Here is a 17871-nt window from a genome sequence, read left to right on the forward strand (position 1 = left end):
CGTGCGACCTGTAGCGCGATAGGTATTGATCTGCTCACCGATAACAGGAATGATAGTACGCACTGCGTGTTCACGAAGGAGACCGGGCCGCCGGAATACTGGTTCACGAAAATCCGGCGAGGACAGTACTCCCAGCCTTTGCACCAGTTTCTTATCTAGAATACATGGGTCGCCAAGCGTACGTGTGTTGCTATTGCATCCTTGCACAGCACATCGTTTGCGCAGGTACCGAGGCAAGCGCTCGGCGTTAAATGTTATCCGCATCGTTGCGTTTCCGCATCGATGCCTCTACACATTCACTCTACACATTCACATTCATGTGTTACCCGCATCGATGCCTGTACACATTCACCAACGATGAAACGCAGCTCATAATTCGGCGCACAGCAAAAATTAAATTCTCACCGCAATAATTTAGACAATGCATACAAGTGCGGAGCACCAAAACACGTGAGTTGGCGTGTCGTCCCAGATGAACTTTGCCAGCGCGCCTTTCCATGCACCAGAAGGGCTGCAGCTGCCCTGAAATAGTAACAGCGTGCTCCTCTATGTGAGGTCGCTAAGAAAATGTCTTTCGCAACAATTAAACCCTGCCGTAAATTATTTGCACATTGCGCCTACATAACATTGTTGGGAAAATGTATGTCATTTGTAAAACATAAGGATTCCTTCGCCTTTGAATAAAACTTGTTTTTTTTTTTTGCTATTAGTGTTTGTGCCCTCCACACCTAGTCGCGCTTCAGTCGCAGCACCCATAACTCCCCTTGCTGATGTCGCTGGCAACAGGTTCTGAACCGATCTTCTCCCGAAGCTTAGCGACCTATTTGGGCCGACCTTGTATAATGTCCGGCTTGCCCCAGCAACGCAAACGCAGCGACAGAGGTGAGATCGGCACTCTGTCGCTAGGTGGAAGCGCTGGGCCTGCTGACATGCGTGCCTGTAACGCGTACATTATTTTCTTGCCACCTTTCCACGTTCTCTCCCTCCCTTCATCTGCTTCCTTTCTTTCTCTCTTTCAACTTTCAGTTTACTGTTGACACTCATTAATTCTGTCTCCACAACGGCCCGTAGGAAAGAGGAAAAGAGTTCGCCCCGCGCATTAATTAGCGATTGTATGGCACAATGTGTTAGTGCAAACAAATATTCATTTAGCGGCACGTTGGTGAATCAAGACTTCGCTTGCATAGTGCAAGAAATCGATTGAGGATACGTTGCAGCTTTCTCGCAATGCGTTGTCTCTCTTTTGCTACGTTGGATACAATTGTCTCGTTACCGTTGATGCCTGTTGATAGGCAACACGGGAGATTAAGCGTCATTTAATTGAGTAAAGGCCTTTACAAGTTACCCAAGTTAAGTCGCATAAGAATGCTAATCAAGTGGAAAATTTTCCGGCTCGTGGGCAGTAAACTATCTTCGCCCTAATGTGGTAGGCCGTGTCCTTTATGGTTTCTCTAAGGACCTTCTGGACAAACGTTCTAGCGGCGTGATGAGTACAGCGTCCAGAAAATACCCAACGAGGTCTGATCCAGCGCTTCATTGAATTTCGAGTGGAAAGTAAACAGCAGTGACTTATTTTCTTTTATTGTGATAGACATTACATGGACACTCGAGGCGCACTTTCGCCTTCGCCGTCATGTTCCGCATAAAGTCCAAACCGTAACGTCGCCTCATGCGCTGTGTGTTCTATGTGCGAGTGACAGCTTGAGAAGGCTGCAGACGGGCGTGGCTCAAGAAGATATTGGACGCGCCAACCAACTCCCTCGGGCACAGGAGCATGAAGGGGTGCAAGTGGGTGGGGGTGAGGGGGCTGCGCTGCTTTGGCGGGAGCTGCGAATTTCGATCAAAACGCGAAATCTCGACAGAGATCAGTAGACGGCTCGTAGCTGTCTACGTGCTGTTCTTTCCCCGCTTACATCGCTCTCAAGCGACAGACAGCAAGAAAACCGCTTCATTCAATGGAACGGCCGTATTCCCTTACACCATCGTTTTGCAAGAGTTAAGCCACATCGGATCGTAAAGGATTTAGCTTCCACCATTACTTTGTATAGGAATCCACTTTGTTGCCATTGCATTCACTGCGTCGCCCTTGCGGCTAAAGCGGCGGCTTTTTTTTTTCACGTTGCTGCAAATCTCACTCATGTCATTACGGAACTGTGGGAAAAGAAAACGATTAATTACCATCACGAACCGGCACGTGCTCTTTTCGTCCTCTTCATCTTCTGCTTCGCTCCCAGAACACGTGTGTCTATGTGTCCGGCGTGGGATGCAATAACCCTGATGGGCGAGAGAACGAGTGCAGAGAGAGAGAGAAAGAAAAGAATAGAAATAAATAGAAAGAAAGAAATAGAATGAAACAAATGGAAGAAAAAGACAAAATGATAGAAACACAGAGAAAGAAATAGATAGAGAGAGATAGAAATAAACACACACAAAAACAGGAATTAGCGAACACAGTGAGCAAGAGAAAAAAAAACAGACAAAATCAAAGACAGAGCGAGAAATAATTAGAGCACGAGAAAGAAAGGGATAAAAAACCGAGATAGCAAAACAGTGAGAAAGAGAAAGAAAGATAAAAATATAGAGAAACAAGGAGGGACGCCTAGCTCCGCCCTTCCTTCAAGCTTGGCACGACTAGAGCGAAATTGCCCTAAGTTTTTTGACTGCTGCCCTCTTCCTTGGCACCAGCTTATCAACAAAGTTTCACCACGAGAAGCTTTGCCGAAAAGCTGTGCTGACGGCTTATTTTACATAATGAGAGCTGCACTCCTTTTTTTTTAGATGCGAAGTATCTTAAGGCGGAGCTCAATCCGGCGGTGGTGGTGTGCGGCGTGACCACCCTTACTGCGCATGCGCATACCCTCTCCACACACCTCCTCTCCACCCACCCTCTCCACTTCCACTCTCCACTTTCCCTCCCCCCTCCCCTCCCCACTTTCCCTCTCCCCTCCCCTTTCCACTCTTCCTCTGAAACGCCGGCTAGACATGCCGAAGTTCTCTCCTGCGCAACGCCGCAATGAGCTCGAGCGCATGCGCGTCCCCTCCCCTTCTCTCTCCTCTCCTAGCTGCCCTCCTCTCGCCCGCCTGTCGACCGCGTTCCCCGCTCGCCCTGTGAGAATTAACGGCCAGGCTAGATGGAAGATACGACGCGCGTAGCGTCCCTCTTCGCGTTCCACGACGCGAGGTCGGTAGCATGCACAACGAAAGCCAACGGAACGCGATCGTGCAAGTGCTCCGGCTTCGCATCGCCTCATGGTCCCCTTTAGCGGGAGATGGTGTAATTTTTTCTCTTTACAGCTACACTAAGCTCAAATATCACTCCTCTGTGCGAGTGCTTTTGCTGGAACACGGTAGAAACGTTCTCTTTTTAGCCATCCATTACGTCATATCCTTTCGTGCACTATCTCAGCTCCGAGAGCTCGAAATTAAGTGTTTACATTGTCGCTAATACGCATGAGTTAGGAGGCAAGCAGCGTTAGGCTTTTAGACCTTTCTCAACTCTCGAAGACTACCGTCAACCACAACATCAAGCCAATTTATACCAGAAACGTTATGCGCGTCTCGGCTCTACGATCCATGGTGCAATAAGATGGAAAGGCGGGATAGTTGGTTCGACTGCATAGCGGAAACTTTGCGCACACCACACGAAAACACAACGTAAATTGTACACAAGGGCCAGAGCAGACTAAGAACTGACTTTTATACCATAAAAATCACACATATACATTCCCGATAAGTATCTCATCATCTCTGCGCATGAGCCACACGGCAACGCTTATTCCTTTATATAAAGACGACGAAATCGTTTACAGAACCGATACACTATCACATCTTGTTCCATCGCATTGAATGAAGACGATATTAACTTGCTAAACAAGATGTGATAGTGCATCGGTTCTGTTACTGGTTTTAATATATTTATGTAAAGGAATATGCGGTGCCCTGTTGCTCATGCGCAGTGATTATGAGGTGCTTATCGGGAATGTATATATGAGTTTTCTTATGGAATAAAGGTTAGTTGTTAGTCTGCTCTGGTCATCGTGTACATTTTTCTTTGTGTCTTCGTGTGGTGTAAGCAAGTTTTCCACCATGCTTCCATGGTGACATATTTTGTCGGCATTTTTCACTTGCATTTTTTCTCCGATGTTTCTTCTTTTCCCTTTTCCATTTTCTATGCAGAGTGTAGCTTGCGGCTGCCTACATAGACACATATGCCAGAATGGTCATTTTCATATCATGAAGCTGTGCCTCTCTCTGTCTCACACAAATGCGAACACCCTCTCTCTATTTATTTGTAGAAGCCCACATCAAGGGATTTAGCCAGAACATTGAAGTGAGCAAGGGCGGTTTCAGGTGGCAACTCTGGGGAGAGAGAGGGGGGGGGGGTTCCATGATTCGATCGAGGAGAGGGGGAGGGGCGGGAGTACACAGGCCGACATCGCCGCCTCAGCAGTGAATTTCAGGGGGTCAGGCATATTTACAATAGCCCAGAGGGGATTATGGCGGCGCCTAAGAAGCCTTCGTTGGAAATGCGCATAAGGAAGCAGAGAAGGGCGGAGAGGTGAAGAGTGAGGTAGAGGGCGGGAACAAGATTCTCCTTCCCCCTTCCCCATTTGGGCAGTAGTAGCCAAAGCAACCTGGCAAAGGTGGTGGATGAAAGACACTGAAAAGGTGGGGGGGGGGGGGGGAGGCTGAAGCAGGTTTTGGGAGGGGGGTGGGGGCGGATCGCCGATCGCGTCGGCGTCGACACGAGTGATGCAAAAAAATCATGATCACGCGATGACGTCACCATGTGAGCTTATCATCACGTCACATATCACCAGAACTTGCGACGTCATCACGACTTCACATAACGTAATGTCATATGATGACGTCATAACATGACTTCGTACTTTGGTCAAAGGTGGGCCGATCCCGGAGGTAGTGCAAAATCAGGTGAGGTGCAGAAGGCTTACAATGCTCCGGTCCTGGAGGCAGTGAAAAAAAAGTCAGTTTCGCCGTAAGGGCGAAGCAATGAATGCGATAGCAACAAATTGTAGTGTTACACGAAGTGAGGCTGGCAGCTAACTGTTTTGTATCCGATCTCGCGTAACTACAAAACAATGGTATCAAAAAATTACACCATCTCCCGCTAAAGGGGACCATGAGGCGATGCGAAGCTGGAGCACTTGCACGATCGCGTTCCGTTGGCGTTCGTTGGGCATGCTACCGACCTCGCGTCGTGGAACGCGAAGAGGGACGCTACGCGCGTCGTATCTTCCAGCCTGGCCGTTAATTCTCACAGGGCGAGCCGGGAACGCGGTCGACAGGCGGGCGAGAGGGGGGCAGCGTAGGAGAGGAGGGAGAAGCGGAGGGGACGCGCATGCGCTCGAGCTCATCGCGGCGTTGCGCAGGAGAATTTCGGCATGTCTAGGCCGCGTTTCAGAGGAAGAGTGGAAAGGGGGAGGGGAGAGGGAAAATGGAGAGGGAGAGTGGAGAGGGAAAGTGGAGAGGAGAGGGGAGAGGGAATGTGGAGAGGCGAAGGGCAGATGGAAAGTGGAGAGGGGAAGGGGAGAGGGTGAGTGGAGAGGAGGTGTGTGGAGAGGGTATGCGCATGCGCAGTAAGGGTGGTGTTGTAACCGGCAATACAAGGATGCGGCCTGCAAGGGACGCTCATCAGCGTACCTGCCATATGCTGTCCGCTGTCCGCGTTCCACAGGAACGCGGGAAATCACCTGGTGCGCTGCGAGGAACGCGCATCGGCAGGCCAGTTATACGCATTCGGCGTCTAGCGCGTGCTCGGACCAAGATAAAAGGAGCGCGTCGGGTGTGCGCCGGAGACTCACTGGCCTTCGCTCGCCCTCTCGTCTCGCTCTAGGCCCTTGTGCTGTTAAGGCGCTTCTCTACGCCCTGGGTTCTTAAACCTCCTGTAAATATGTAAATTAAACAGGTTTTCTTGTACGTGTGAAGCGCCGCAAGAGTCCTTCTTCGCCGGAGCCGGGGTGCCAGCCTCAACCCCTCCTCGGTCACATCAGTGGTCACGCCGCACACCACCACCACCGGATTGAGCTCCGCCTTAAGATACTTCGCATCTAAAATACGGCCGCTCCAGGGAGCGATGCTCTCTGCATAGTCAGTTCGCGTTGAGAGCGCAGCACGTAGAAGCGTATACGAGCCGCCCGCTGTGATGGCTTTCGAAATAGCGCGCGCGCCAGCGATCGCGACCGCGCCCTTAGATTCAAAGTTCAAACTGGCTGCCCGCGCGACAAGCCCCCCCCCCCCCCGCCTCCCACTTCGTGTCTTTTCGTGGTCGTTAAAGACGGGCGGGGCGTTTCCTGTCTGCTTCGATGGCAGGCCTCCCGAGCGGGGTGATGTCATCGCATGCATCCTCCGAGCGACGGAAATGGGCCGGCATGCTTGATCTCTGCTTCGGCCATGTTCGTCGCCCCCACTCGCGCGCTTTTACCCGCGGTAGAACATACAATGCGAGGGGCGGATCTTATCAATTTGGACTTCATACCGGAAGGACATGATGGCGACGGCAATGTCGACGGCAAAAACCGGTCAAAACTGTCCATATAATTTCTATCGCAATAAAACCACGTTAAGTGCACAAAGCTTTCGGAGGGAGGGGTAGTGGAGAATCAATGCATCGACGGAGAAGAAAAAGAATAAGATCACTTTCGCTTTCGAGTCGTCTTAAACGAATGCATGAGTTATTTATCACAACGTCCTCAATAAATGAGTAAAACATTTGAAAGCCTAGTGCTCCTCATTTACATATTTAGGCGTAGTAATGAAAAATGAGTACTCCTGGAGAGCTTGTTCATATCCTAGTTCGTGCTTTCTATATTGCATGATTGCCGCTATAAAGGTTGCGGAAGTTTTTACCGGCAAATATGAGAAACAGTGATGTATGTGGTCTCGGGCTATCGGTGCAGAACTACTGCAAGAAATGACAAGAAGTCGGCGGCAGCTAAATATAGAAAGCTGTCAAAGTCTTCCAGCAACAGCTTAAGCACAGCGGTGTGATTTATGACGTCGCCACAGATGGAAAAAAGTGCCAAGCACTCATTATGTAAAACGTGGCGTCAAAGTGGACACTCCGCACAGCCTTGCATGGTAAGAACGCTGCGAGGAATAAGGTGGCTAGAAACAGGGTAACGTCGAAACACAGAGTAACGCTGAAACTTTTCCAAATTTCAGTTAATACTATGTAAGATACTCTTGAGGAACCTGCTCCTGGGCGAGTGGGTGCCCATGTTTGCTAAAGATTTTGAAAGGGAAAGAAGAGCGCCCCCTTTAATAGCATGTTAAGCGAAGCATGCGAGACATTTGCATGAGCGTACACCTCACATGAATTCCGCATTGGTTACTTCTAAGACGAAAATTCCAGCCATGCACAATCTTCGACCTGTATTTCCTGAGGTGCCAATGCCATTTTGCTGCGAGAATTTTTCGCAAGGATCTTTAGACAAGCTAAACATTGATGCGACATATTCTGTTCCTAACGTATGGAATTGCACAGCGTGGAATACAGGACGAAACCTAAAAGCTATGGATATATTGAAGCACAGCGCTGTTCGTGTGTGCTTCTTCAAGTGTTTCGTCCTGTATTCCGCGCTGTGCAATTCCGTACGTTATGAATCAAGACCAACTAGCCCGACTTTCCGTTTTGTTGTATTCTGTTCCTTCTGGTTCATAACCACCCTGACTGTGGAGTTGTGATTAGAAGCCATGAAATGGCGGGTTCTATACCGTAACGCAACGGGTGGCAACAAATAGGTCGGAAAGCAAGGGCGCTTGCTTATTTTGGTGAACTTTCCTTGCGCTGTCAACAAAACGATTGCGGTCAGTTTCCATTAGATCGCACAAAGCTTGGCACAACAAAGCGCGGGCCCGTCGCCGCTCGTGCTCCCCGTCGACCGAGACGTCTAGCTTTTAGATGCGCGGCTTCCTCCTCGGGTGTACTATAGAGCGGAGGTTGCGCGCAATGTCTTCGTCGGTGGGAGTGGCTTCGCTGCTGCGCATGCTAGGCATGGCCAGTTGGTGCGGTATCTGGCCGCTAGACCAGATACCGCGCTACGTCGACACGATGCTTGCTTTCTCTCTCTTTCTATCTTTTTTTTCTCTGTCTACTTCTCTCTCTCTCTCTTTCATTGATGTTCTCTCTGTCTCTCTTTTTGTTTCAGCATTTCTTTAGCTCTATTTCTCTCTTTCTCATTCTTCCTCTGCTAAGCTTTACCCTCTCCCCTCTTCCCTTCCTCCTCACCACTGGTACACTAACATATATACAAGGCTATGCTACGCTCTGCTAGCGTGCCTGGATAGCCGAGTAGTTAGGACGCTCGCCTTCATATCGAGGTTACGCGGGTTGGAATGCCACCTCGTGAAGAAATTTTTTCGGCAAGAATTTTTCTCTTTCTGTTTCTTTATATATTTCTTTCCGCCTCTCTGTTTGCTTGCTCCCTTCTTCATTTCAGCAGTGCAAACTAACAACAACTGGTTAGTGCAGTGATGAACATGAGTTAATTATGTGCCAGCTATGCTACCCCGTTTAACCAACTAGCCCAATGCCACGTTATATATATATATATGTATATATATATATATATATATATATATATATATATATATATATATATATATATATATATATATATATATATATATATATATATATATATATATATATATATATATACATATATATATATTGCAGTGTTATTTTCTACTTAATTCTGCTTGTTACCTATCTACAGGCTTTGAAAGGAAACAAGACGGGAATAATCCCTGCCGCAACAAAGTTGACGACCGACGTATTGCGAAAAAGGTGCCACGAAATGATGACCAATGTGTGCACGTCCAGGATCGAATCCAAGCCGCGGCGGCCGCATTTCGATGGAGGCGAAAATGCTTCAGAGACCCGCGTGCTTAAATTTAGGTGCACGTCAAGGAACCCCAGCTGTTCAAAATTTCCGGAGCCCTCCACTACCGCGTATCTCGTAATCATATCATGGTTTTGGGACGTAGAACCCCAACAACTATTATTAGTAAACGGTGTTGCTCCTGTAAGGTGCTGCCAAGCCTGACAACATCGCGCCGCAATATATCGCCGCTGTTTTGAAACACGGCGGAACGATGGTGGTTCCCGTTTCCTGCAGGTCGTTGCAAATATACCATTATTGGCTGTCGACATTGAACTCCGAGAGAAAGAGAAATAAAGAAAGAAGAGAGGGGATGAGTGACAGTGACAAGGGTAGGAATAACGCAATGCGGGCATGCATGCCGACAGGCACATCGTTTCCACGAAGCGAGAGCATAGCGACATCTCGTCTGCCTCTTTATTTGCGTCGGTGCAGAGCGAGACTGGACAGTGCATGCGATAAGCCTGGCACATGGGCGCACCCCATCTGTTTGCGCGCGATTTCCCAACCCGTTTTATTCCCAAACGTCGAGCGGAGCCCGGTCGCCCGCGTCCGCTGTGTAAATAACATCTCCCAACATCGTGTACAAGTACTTCCATGAGCGCTGAAATCTCTGCGAACGAATACCGGCACGCATTTGGAAAGCGCATGCCTTACGGTGCGCGGCAGCCATCGCATGCCGAGCGCGGACTTGTTTTCAGCGCATTTCGCAAGATTACACTCTCGTATAGATCTGTTTGTTCCATGCGCGATATGGGCGTGGTAGATGACCACTGACGGCTATAACCATTATAGCGCAAAAAAAAAAAGATGTTCGAACTATACGTAGTAATACACACAGGAAATAGCGCAACTCCTCATCAAGCAGTTTATAGATTTATTGACATTTGTAGTTAAGATGCGCATCAGTGCACCAGCTCACGCAAGGTTTCACTGTGCAGTAAAAAAAAAAAAGGTCACAGTTTCACCTCAAAGGCGAAGAAATGTAGGCGACAGCAACAAATTACAATGTTATACGTAGTAAGGGTAGGAGCTAAGCCCTTTACATCTGGCTTGCCGGGACTCAGCGAAACGCTGGAGAAAGAAAACGCGGCGGCTGCAGGGAGCGAAGCGACCTTCTTGTTGTTTGCGTTGAAGTTTGCGATGAAGTTTGCGTTGAAGTTTGCGTTGAAGTTTGCGTTGAAGTTTGCGTTGAAGTGATAGACGCTGTCTATCACTTCAACGCATACTGAGCAGTGGGAATACAGCAAGCACAAAGGTCTAGAGCCGCCTGCTGATCCCTGTCAAGATAGGGCACGCACGACCACGGCCGCTATCTAAAAGTGTGCAGTTTCTGCCGAGTGGGCTAACCAAGCTGTGTAGCTTGATTGCATTACAAAATATCTGAAATTTCATGGAAGGAGGCCCGAAGCCGCCCCTTCTGCCCCTCCCCTCTCTTCCGGGCGTGAGTAATATTGCGCTCTTCTTAATATGACTTGCGGCGTGCGTACCTCGTAGAACAGAATTTAAGGCATATTCATGAACTAAAGACGCGTTATGATGTTGTACGACTGCCTTGCCGTAACAAAATCAGAAGAAACACAAAAGGGAAGAGAAAGAAGACGATAGCATAAAGAAACCAAGGTAACCGGCAACAATTTCAGAAGTTAGGGTTAGCAATATATGTTCCAGTAATCTTATCATTTGGGAGACCTGAGCCCGGGCCGTTAATCTGCCGGACAAACAATAAAGTTCTTCGATCCATCCATCCATTATCATTTGGCGGCACTTCGTTAGGTTATAGCTACAGGGATGTCTGCGCTGCTCTGTTCGGTTGCATAAACGAAACAGAACGATTACCGTGTTAGTCTACTTATCTCTGTTCATAATCTTAGATTGAAATCTGTTATTATTTATCTTATAATCCGAAACGATAGTCTGACTGCTTGCTCCTTCAACATTGCATTTCTGAGCCTAAATTTACAGATTTGTTTAGTATCACAGGTGTTTACCTTAACCCATATATGCCCAGTGTCCTACATATAGGACGCTTCTTTGCTGCACTCTAACATCGCCATTTCTTTATCTGATGACTAGCGCAACCTACAGCTCATGAAGCAGGCATCATTATCAACGTGTGCAAGCCTGGGCATTGCTTGCTTTTCATACTGCCACGTGCCGACCGCTTTCTGCGGGCAAACGCGTGCTTTGTGCGAAAGACGTCATGGAGAGGAAGAAGTGCACGTGAAATGCCGACCGCTTTCTCCGGGCAAACGCGTGCTTTGTATGAAACATGTCATGGAGAGGGAGCAGTGCAATGTCGGTGTGCACGTGAAATGTTTCAATGCTTGCCACAGCCGCACATAGCACGCCTAATGCCAAGTGTCCTATATGTATACGACGGCTTGAAAAACAGTGTTGCGTTTACCTGGCAGTAAATAAAGAACTAGTGCTTTTTTTTGAGGGTAGAAGTACACTTATTGTGAAAAAAAAAATATTTGTTTTCCCTTCTTTTTTTTAATTTTGGGCATATATGGGTTAAGCATCCTGCCGCCCGGTTCTTGGCCCATCTCCCTTTGTGGGTGAGCGCCATCAGGAAGATGTCATCATCATCGCCATCAATGCATATGCTCGATCCTGCGGCAGGACGCTTGCAAAAAGTCCGTTTTGCGTAATTCTCACTGATGAGGCACATTTAATGATGACGATATGCTTTAAAAAAACACGCAGGGTTCCTTATGCATGAGCCTAATAGGACTCGAAGGCGAAAGCTATCTTTTTCTCCTCAGTCGATATAGTGACCCACCTCCGAACCCATCAGCGATATTTCGGCAACTTACGTAGTTTTGCTATGCCACCATAGTTTTGCACTGCCTCCAGGATTGGAGGCATGGCAAAGCTTTGTGCAGCTCACCTGGTTCCGAGCTGCCTCCGTGATCGGCCCACCGCTTACCAAGCGACGGTGTTATCTGATGACGTCATCATGCGACGTCACGTTATATGACGCCAGATTGACGTCATGATGACGTCACGAATTTCGACGATTTGTGACGTCATGATGGCGTCGTATGGCGACGTCATCACGTGACAATAATCTTTTTTCCATTACTCGTGCTGACACCGACGCCGCGGGACACCGGCGATCAGTGTTCGCCTTTCACGAGGCATCTGAAGGCCTGACCACACGTACGCGTTGCAGCGTGTCAGCGCGTGGCATGCCCTCTCCCTCTGCGCGCCCTTTCCCTATGGAGAGAGAGGGCGTGGCGCCGAGTCGATATGCTGCAACGCGTACGTGTGGTCAGGACTTAGGCTTTTGCCTTAACAACGAGAGCATGAAGAAACAAAGGCAATCAGCAACAATGCATGTCCGCTCCTCCGACCGCAAGCCTTGCAAAGGTCCGTTTTGCGTAACTGACATTGATTATGCACATTTAGTAATTACGAAGCGTTTTAAAAAATGAAGAACAATAGAGAAGTGACCATCCCTGAAACCCAAGAGGCGGCAGCGCTCATGCGCCGAAGTCATGCCGATATCCGATATTCCCCGCTGTGTAATTAGCGCCCCATATACTGTGTGCATTAACCGGCAAAAAAAAGTATTCTGGCAAGGACAAAGAATTATTACGTAATCTCATCGGAAACTCAGATCGATTCACCGCGACAATAAACATCGCGAAATGACAGAGCATTATCGAGAGCGCACTGCATCTTCACGATAAACGAAAGAAAAAGCTCCTCTATCCCAGAAAAATATGCGCCATCCCCGGGTCCCGGGGATGGCAGTGACGTCAATGTGACGTCACGCCGCGCCGCCTCTCAACCTTGAACTTGAAAAGTGGGACAGCCAGCTATCCGAAGTGAATTTGAAAGTAAGAGGTAAAGAAAAATGGGAGCGCGCAAGCGTTCTGGAATGCGAAATGATCGATCTTTCAGGTACTGTATACATTGCATGGAGCTGTGGGTGGTTACGCGTGTTTCAGGGAAGTAATAATAATTGTTGGGGTTTTACGTCCCACAACCACGATATGGTTAAGCAGGACGCCGTAGTGGAGGGCTCTGGAAATTTTGATCAGCCCGTGTTCTTCAACGTGCACCTAAATCTGAGTACACGGGCCTCTCGTATTTCGCCTCCATCGAAATACGGTCACCGGGGCCGGGATTGAACCCCGCGACCTTAACCACTAGAATACCGCGGCGGGTGCTTCAGGGAACTGTAGGGAAGATCTCTAGGGATTACACATGCTGTAGGGAACTGTAGGGAAGATCTGTTTGAATGGCACGTGTTGCATATCACTGCATGAAAGAGCTGTAGGAATTGCACGTGTCCTAGAGAACTGTATAGGGAGAGCTGTAGGAATTGTACGTATTGTAGGGAACGGCAGGGAAGAACTAGTAATCGCACCTGTTGTAGGGGCCTGTAAGGAAGAGCTGTAACGAGAGCGATGGCTGTAGGGAACTGTAGTGAAGTGCTGCAGGGATTGCACGTGTCTCGGACAACTGTAGCGACCAGCTGTAGGGATCGCGCGTGTTTCAGGGATCTGTAGTGAACAGCTGCAGCGATTGCGCGTGTTTCAGGGAAGCTGTATCGTATAGCTGTAGGGAATGCACCTGTTTCATGGAGTTGCAGTGAACAGCTGCAGGGATTGTACGCGTTCAAGGGAATTGTAGGGAACGGCTGTAGGAATCGCACATGTTTCAGGGAACTGTAATGAAGAGTTGTAGGGATTGCGCGATTTTCAGGGAACTGTAACGAAGAGCTGCTCGGAAGAGAGTTGTGTGTTATAATTATACGGACGGCTGGTCTGCGAAAATCTCCTGGAAAAATGAGTCCGTGGAAAATTCAAAACAGTCAAACTGCACCTTGAACAGAATGGAAACGTGAGCATAAATTTTCCAGTGGCAGTCGTAATTGTTCACGAAAACATATTTGCTCAGGTCAAAATGCGTACCTCTGCAACCGTTTTTTTTTTTTATCGCACGGCTAGCATATGCAACTTGCGTCTGTTTGACTGTATCCAACGGCATTATAAAAGTATAATGACTGATGGAAACTACTTAATCTATGGAACATTTTAAGATATCTAGATACCATCGTTGAATCACAGTTCAAAGTAATTTTATACTTGTCTCTTGTAACTAGTAAATCGAATCTTTATCTGTATATCTGGCAAGCAAGTTAAGCTGGGGAGCGGATGCAGGGAAGTCAAAGTGGCATCGCCATCTGCATAACTTTTGTACCTCTTTGCTAGGTTTCATGAAACATCGTGTCAATGTAATATTGCTTTTTTCGTACTTATTCGAGAAAGGGTGGTCTCTAAGGCACAGAGAATAGACTTCGGTTATAAAATACGTGTTAAGAAAACCTTGGCATACGACGTACGGGAGTTTTCGCGCCTACGCTAGCGGTGCACAGCAAAGATATTCCGGCTTCAAACGAACGAACAAAGAAATGATTAAGCAAGGCTGAAACAGTAAACAGTGAATATACGGCGGATTTAGAAAACACGTAGAAAAAAAATATTCCGGCAGATCCTACGATTTTTGGCAATCGATTGAATGGGAAGCAATCTTCGAGCAGCCTATGACGGATTTTTGTGCTTTGAATCTAGCGTTACGTGGTGGATCAACATAGGCGTGCGCAGAGGGGGGGCAAGGGGGCCCCTCCCCCTAGTCACCTAAGAAAAGGGGCCGCGATGTCTGCCCCATAAATTGGCTTAAAAGGAGGGGGGGGGCGCCGCAATGAACCTCCCCCCCCCCCTGAAGGGGATCCCTGCGCACGCCTATGTGGATCAATGTCCTTGCGTAAATTCAGTAGTTGTGCTCATTTCGTAGGACTACCAAGCACGTCTACTGCACTGGCGTGTAAAGGGAAGGTCATTGTCAAACGTACTTTAAAGTGGAGTTGGGCGAAAATAAATGAAATATAAATTTAAAAAACTATGCCCTGCCTGCGCGTACTGTCTGCACTCAGGTTAAAGCGATATCGATTTTATCGAAACAAAGTGCACACTACGGTGATATGATGTGCACATAAGTAGCGGCCGGTGGCGGATTCGAGTGCGGAGTCAATGTTTATTACATTGTTATAAAAGCGGTTATCGTCACTGCAACCGCAACTGGCGTTGCCCCGACATGAACCTTGTATAGGGTCTTTTTCCTATGTTGTCTGAAGCACTGACGCGAATCCGTGGTAAAATACCTCACTTTCATGCAGAATGCCTAAATTTGATTACGGTTTGAGCAGCGATTTTTATTCTTTGCTTCCACCGGTATTTTTCTTTCATCGACAACGCCGCCGACTCTGGCATCGAATTTTTGGTGACAAGAGCTCCTTAATGCTTCGGCGTGAAGATTTACAACGTTTATTCTCGCTGTCCTCAGGGTGATACAGACTGAATCACCTGTGGATCATACCCGTATACCATAGGCCGTGTTATGCGGATATATACTATACGTGACTGGTGGAAAGGGTTTCATGACGTACGTGACGCGTAAGTCAAGCTATTCATGTCATGACCTGTGAATAGGGTTTGTGATACACCCGTCTCCTCCCATGCCAATTTTGATATATACTGAGCTATGGAGACGACCACAAGAGCGCCGAGACGCAGGCGGATAGATAGATAGATAGATAGATAGATAGATAGATATAGATAGATAGATAGATAGATAGATAGATAGATAGATAGATAGATAGATAGATAGATAGATAGATAGATAGATAGATAGATAGATAGATAGATAGATAGATAGATAGATAGATAGATAGATAGATAGATAGATAGATAGATAGATAGATAGATAGATAGATTAGTTCACAGGATGCCCTGTTGTGCGTGATTACTACAAATGGCCCATTCGTACACATTACCAACTGCAGCATAAACAGCTCTAATGATTATTTACAGCACCTTAAGCTTGAAAAAAAAAGCTTTTTAACGCAAGAAATGCACGCTTTCGCAGTTTTCTTGCTTGCTATGGCCCAAAATACATATTCAAGTTAAAGTATTTATCAATACTTTAACTTGATCCTCGCTTTGTCGGTCTATTGCGAATACGAACTGTGAAAAGTATAAAGAGAGAACACAAACACAAATGGGGGTTTTATTACAAAGATAAACGCTTCGCTCCGAGATGACAAAATAAGCTGGTTCCCTTATTTTTCATGTTTCCTTTGAACGTCAAAGCAGCCAGTTTTTGCGCAAATGCCTGCGCTCGCTCGTGGATAAACGGATTTATGGAAAGCGAGCTCACAAGAAGAAAAAAAAACTAATACGGAAGCAAAGCAATCAAATTGAATGCCATTACCCTAAAAGGGTGTGCATAGGGAGAGGAGCGGTCTGAAAGCCTAAAAAGAAAGCGGCAGGCCCGATGAGTTTTTCTTCTCTTCTTAATTGAGAACCAGCGCAAGCGCTTTGCCTTCATTCCAACTGAAACGAATAAAGAACAGCTTAGTCACGGCGAACTGCTGACAGCTGGGTCTCACCGCAAAAGCTGCAGAGTATACTTAGAATCGTGTGTTTTATGCTATGTGTAATTATTCGTCTTTTGTGTGTTTTCCTGCGTATGCCAAACCATACAGAACATCTGGCTTTTTACGTGTATATTAAGCCTATTTTACTTACCTGCAGCGTACTCGAATATTTGTGACATGTGCTGTTGGATTCTAGTGCATTTGCACCTCTGGTGTTCTACTGTATGACATATTTTGTGTAATTTTTACCTTAAGATCGGAACACTTTAGGGGCCCGGACTGGTTGTCGTATGCTGTGATCTCTCTCATGTCGTCGCAAAGAGCCCCGGATGCAGAACCATGTATATCATAGCCATGTATAGTATAAGAGGAGAGCGGGAAAGGGAAATAAGGGTGAGAGGAGGGAAAGGAGGAGGAGAGAAGATAAGACATAGCATAGGCGCCTATAGTACAGCATGGGGATGAGATAGGAAAGTGAGGTTGAGGAGGAGAGATAGGAAAGAGAAAGGAGGATGGGAGAGGGCGCCACTATATCAGAAATGAAGATTTCCTTTCCCATTAGGGTCACCAGCCACGGTGGTCTAGTGATTACGGTGCTCGACTGCTGACCCGAAGGTCGTGGGTTCGGATCCTGGCCGCGGCGGCCGCATTTCGATGGAGACGAAATGATAGAGGCCCGTGCACTTTGGTTTAGGTACATGTCAAAGAACTCCAGGTGGCCAACATTTCCGTAGCCCGTAGACTACAGCGTCCCTCATAATCAAATCGTGGCTTTGGAATGTAAAAGCCTAACAATTATATCATTATTATCGTCATAGACGCTGAGGAGGCCGCACGTTCGGAGCACCAGCACACGCAGTCCCGTGAACGTCAGCGTCGCCGGAGTGCACGAGAACCACAGCTCCGCATTTCCTACATCTTTCACGTTCAGTGCAACTGCATAGATTTTTCTTAGTATTGCGTATTTTGTTTACTAAGTGCGAAGCCGATGCCGCCATAAAGGCACCAACCTGTCCTATAATTATTTCAATAAAAAAAAGAAACTGAATGAGTGATGAGACAACAATGTGATTCTGAAGATTGACACACGCGAAGTACGGTTGCCAGGCTATCGATGCAGGATACGGTGAGGTGATTCGATCGGGGCACATCAAGAGAAAACGATATAGGTGTATGCACTGACGTCACTATGGCCGCCATCATGTTGTACAGCCAACACAGTGAAACGTGTACTTTATCTTGATCTGCTGATCTACTGAAGCACAGTGGCAGCTGCGAATTGTAGAATAAAATGGCGCGCGTCGAAGTCACGTGCACACTCCCTATTAGTAGTGCTTACCTGCGCAAAGTTCTGTGTCAATGTTCGAATAATGGCACCCGCAGAAAGATAATAAAAAAATTCTTCTGACACAGCTCTATAGCACAGAATTGCTTAAATATATTGGATTAGTCCAAGAAGTGCACAAAGGCTTGACCATTCAATTTCAATAGAGATGCGCAGGAACCAAAGAAAAT

This window comes from Rhipicephalus sanguineus, chromosome 8, assembly GCF_013339695.2.
Source record: "Rhipicephalus sanguineus isolate Rsan-2018 chromosome 8, BIME_Rsan_1.4, whole genome shotgun sequence".
Lineage (NCBI taxonomy): Eukaryota > Metazoa > Arthropoda > Arachnida > Ixodida > Ixodidae > Rhipicephalus > Rhipicephalus sanguineus.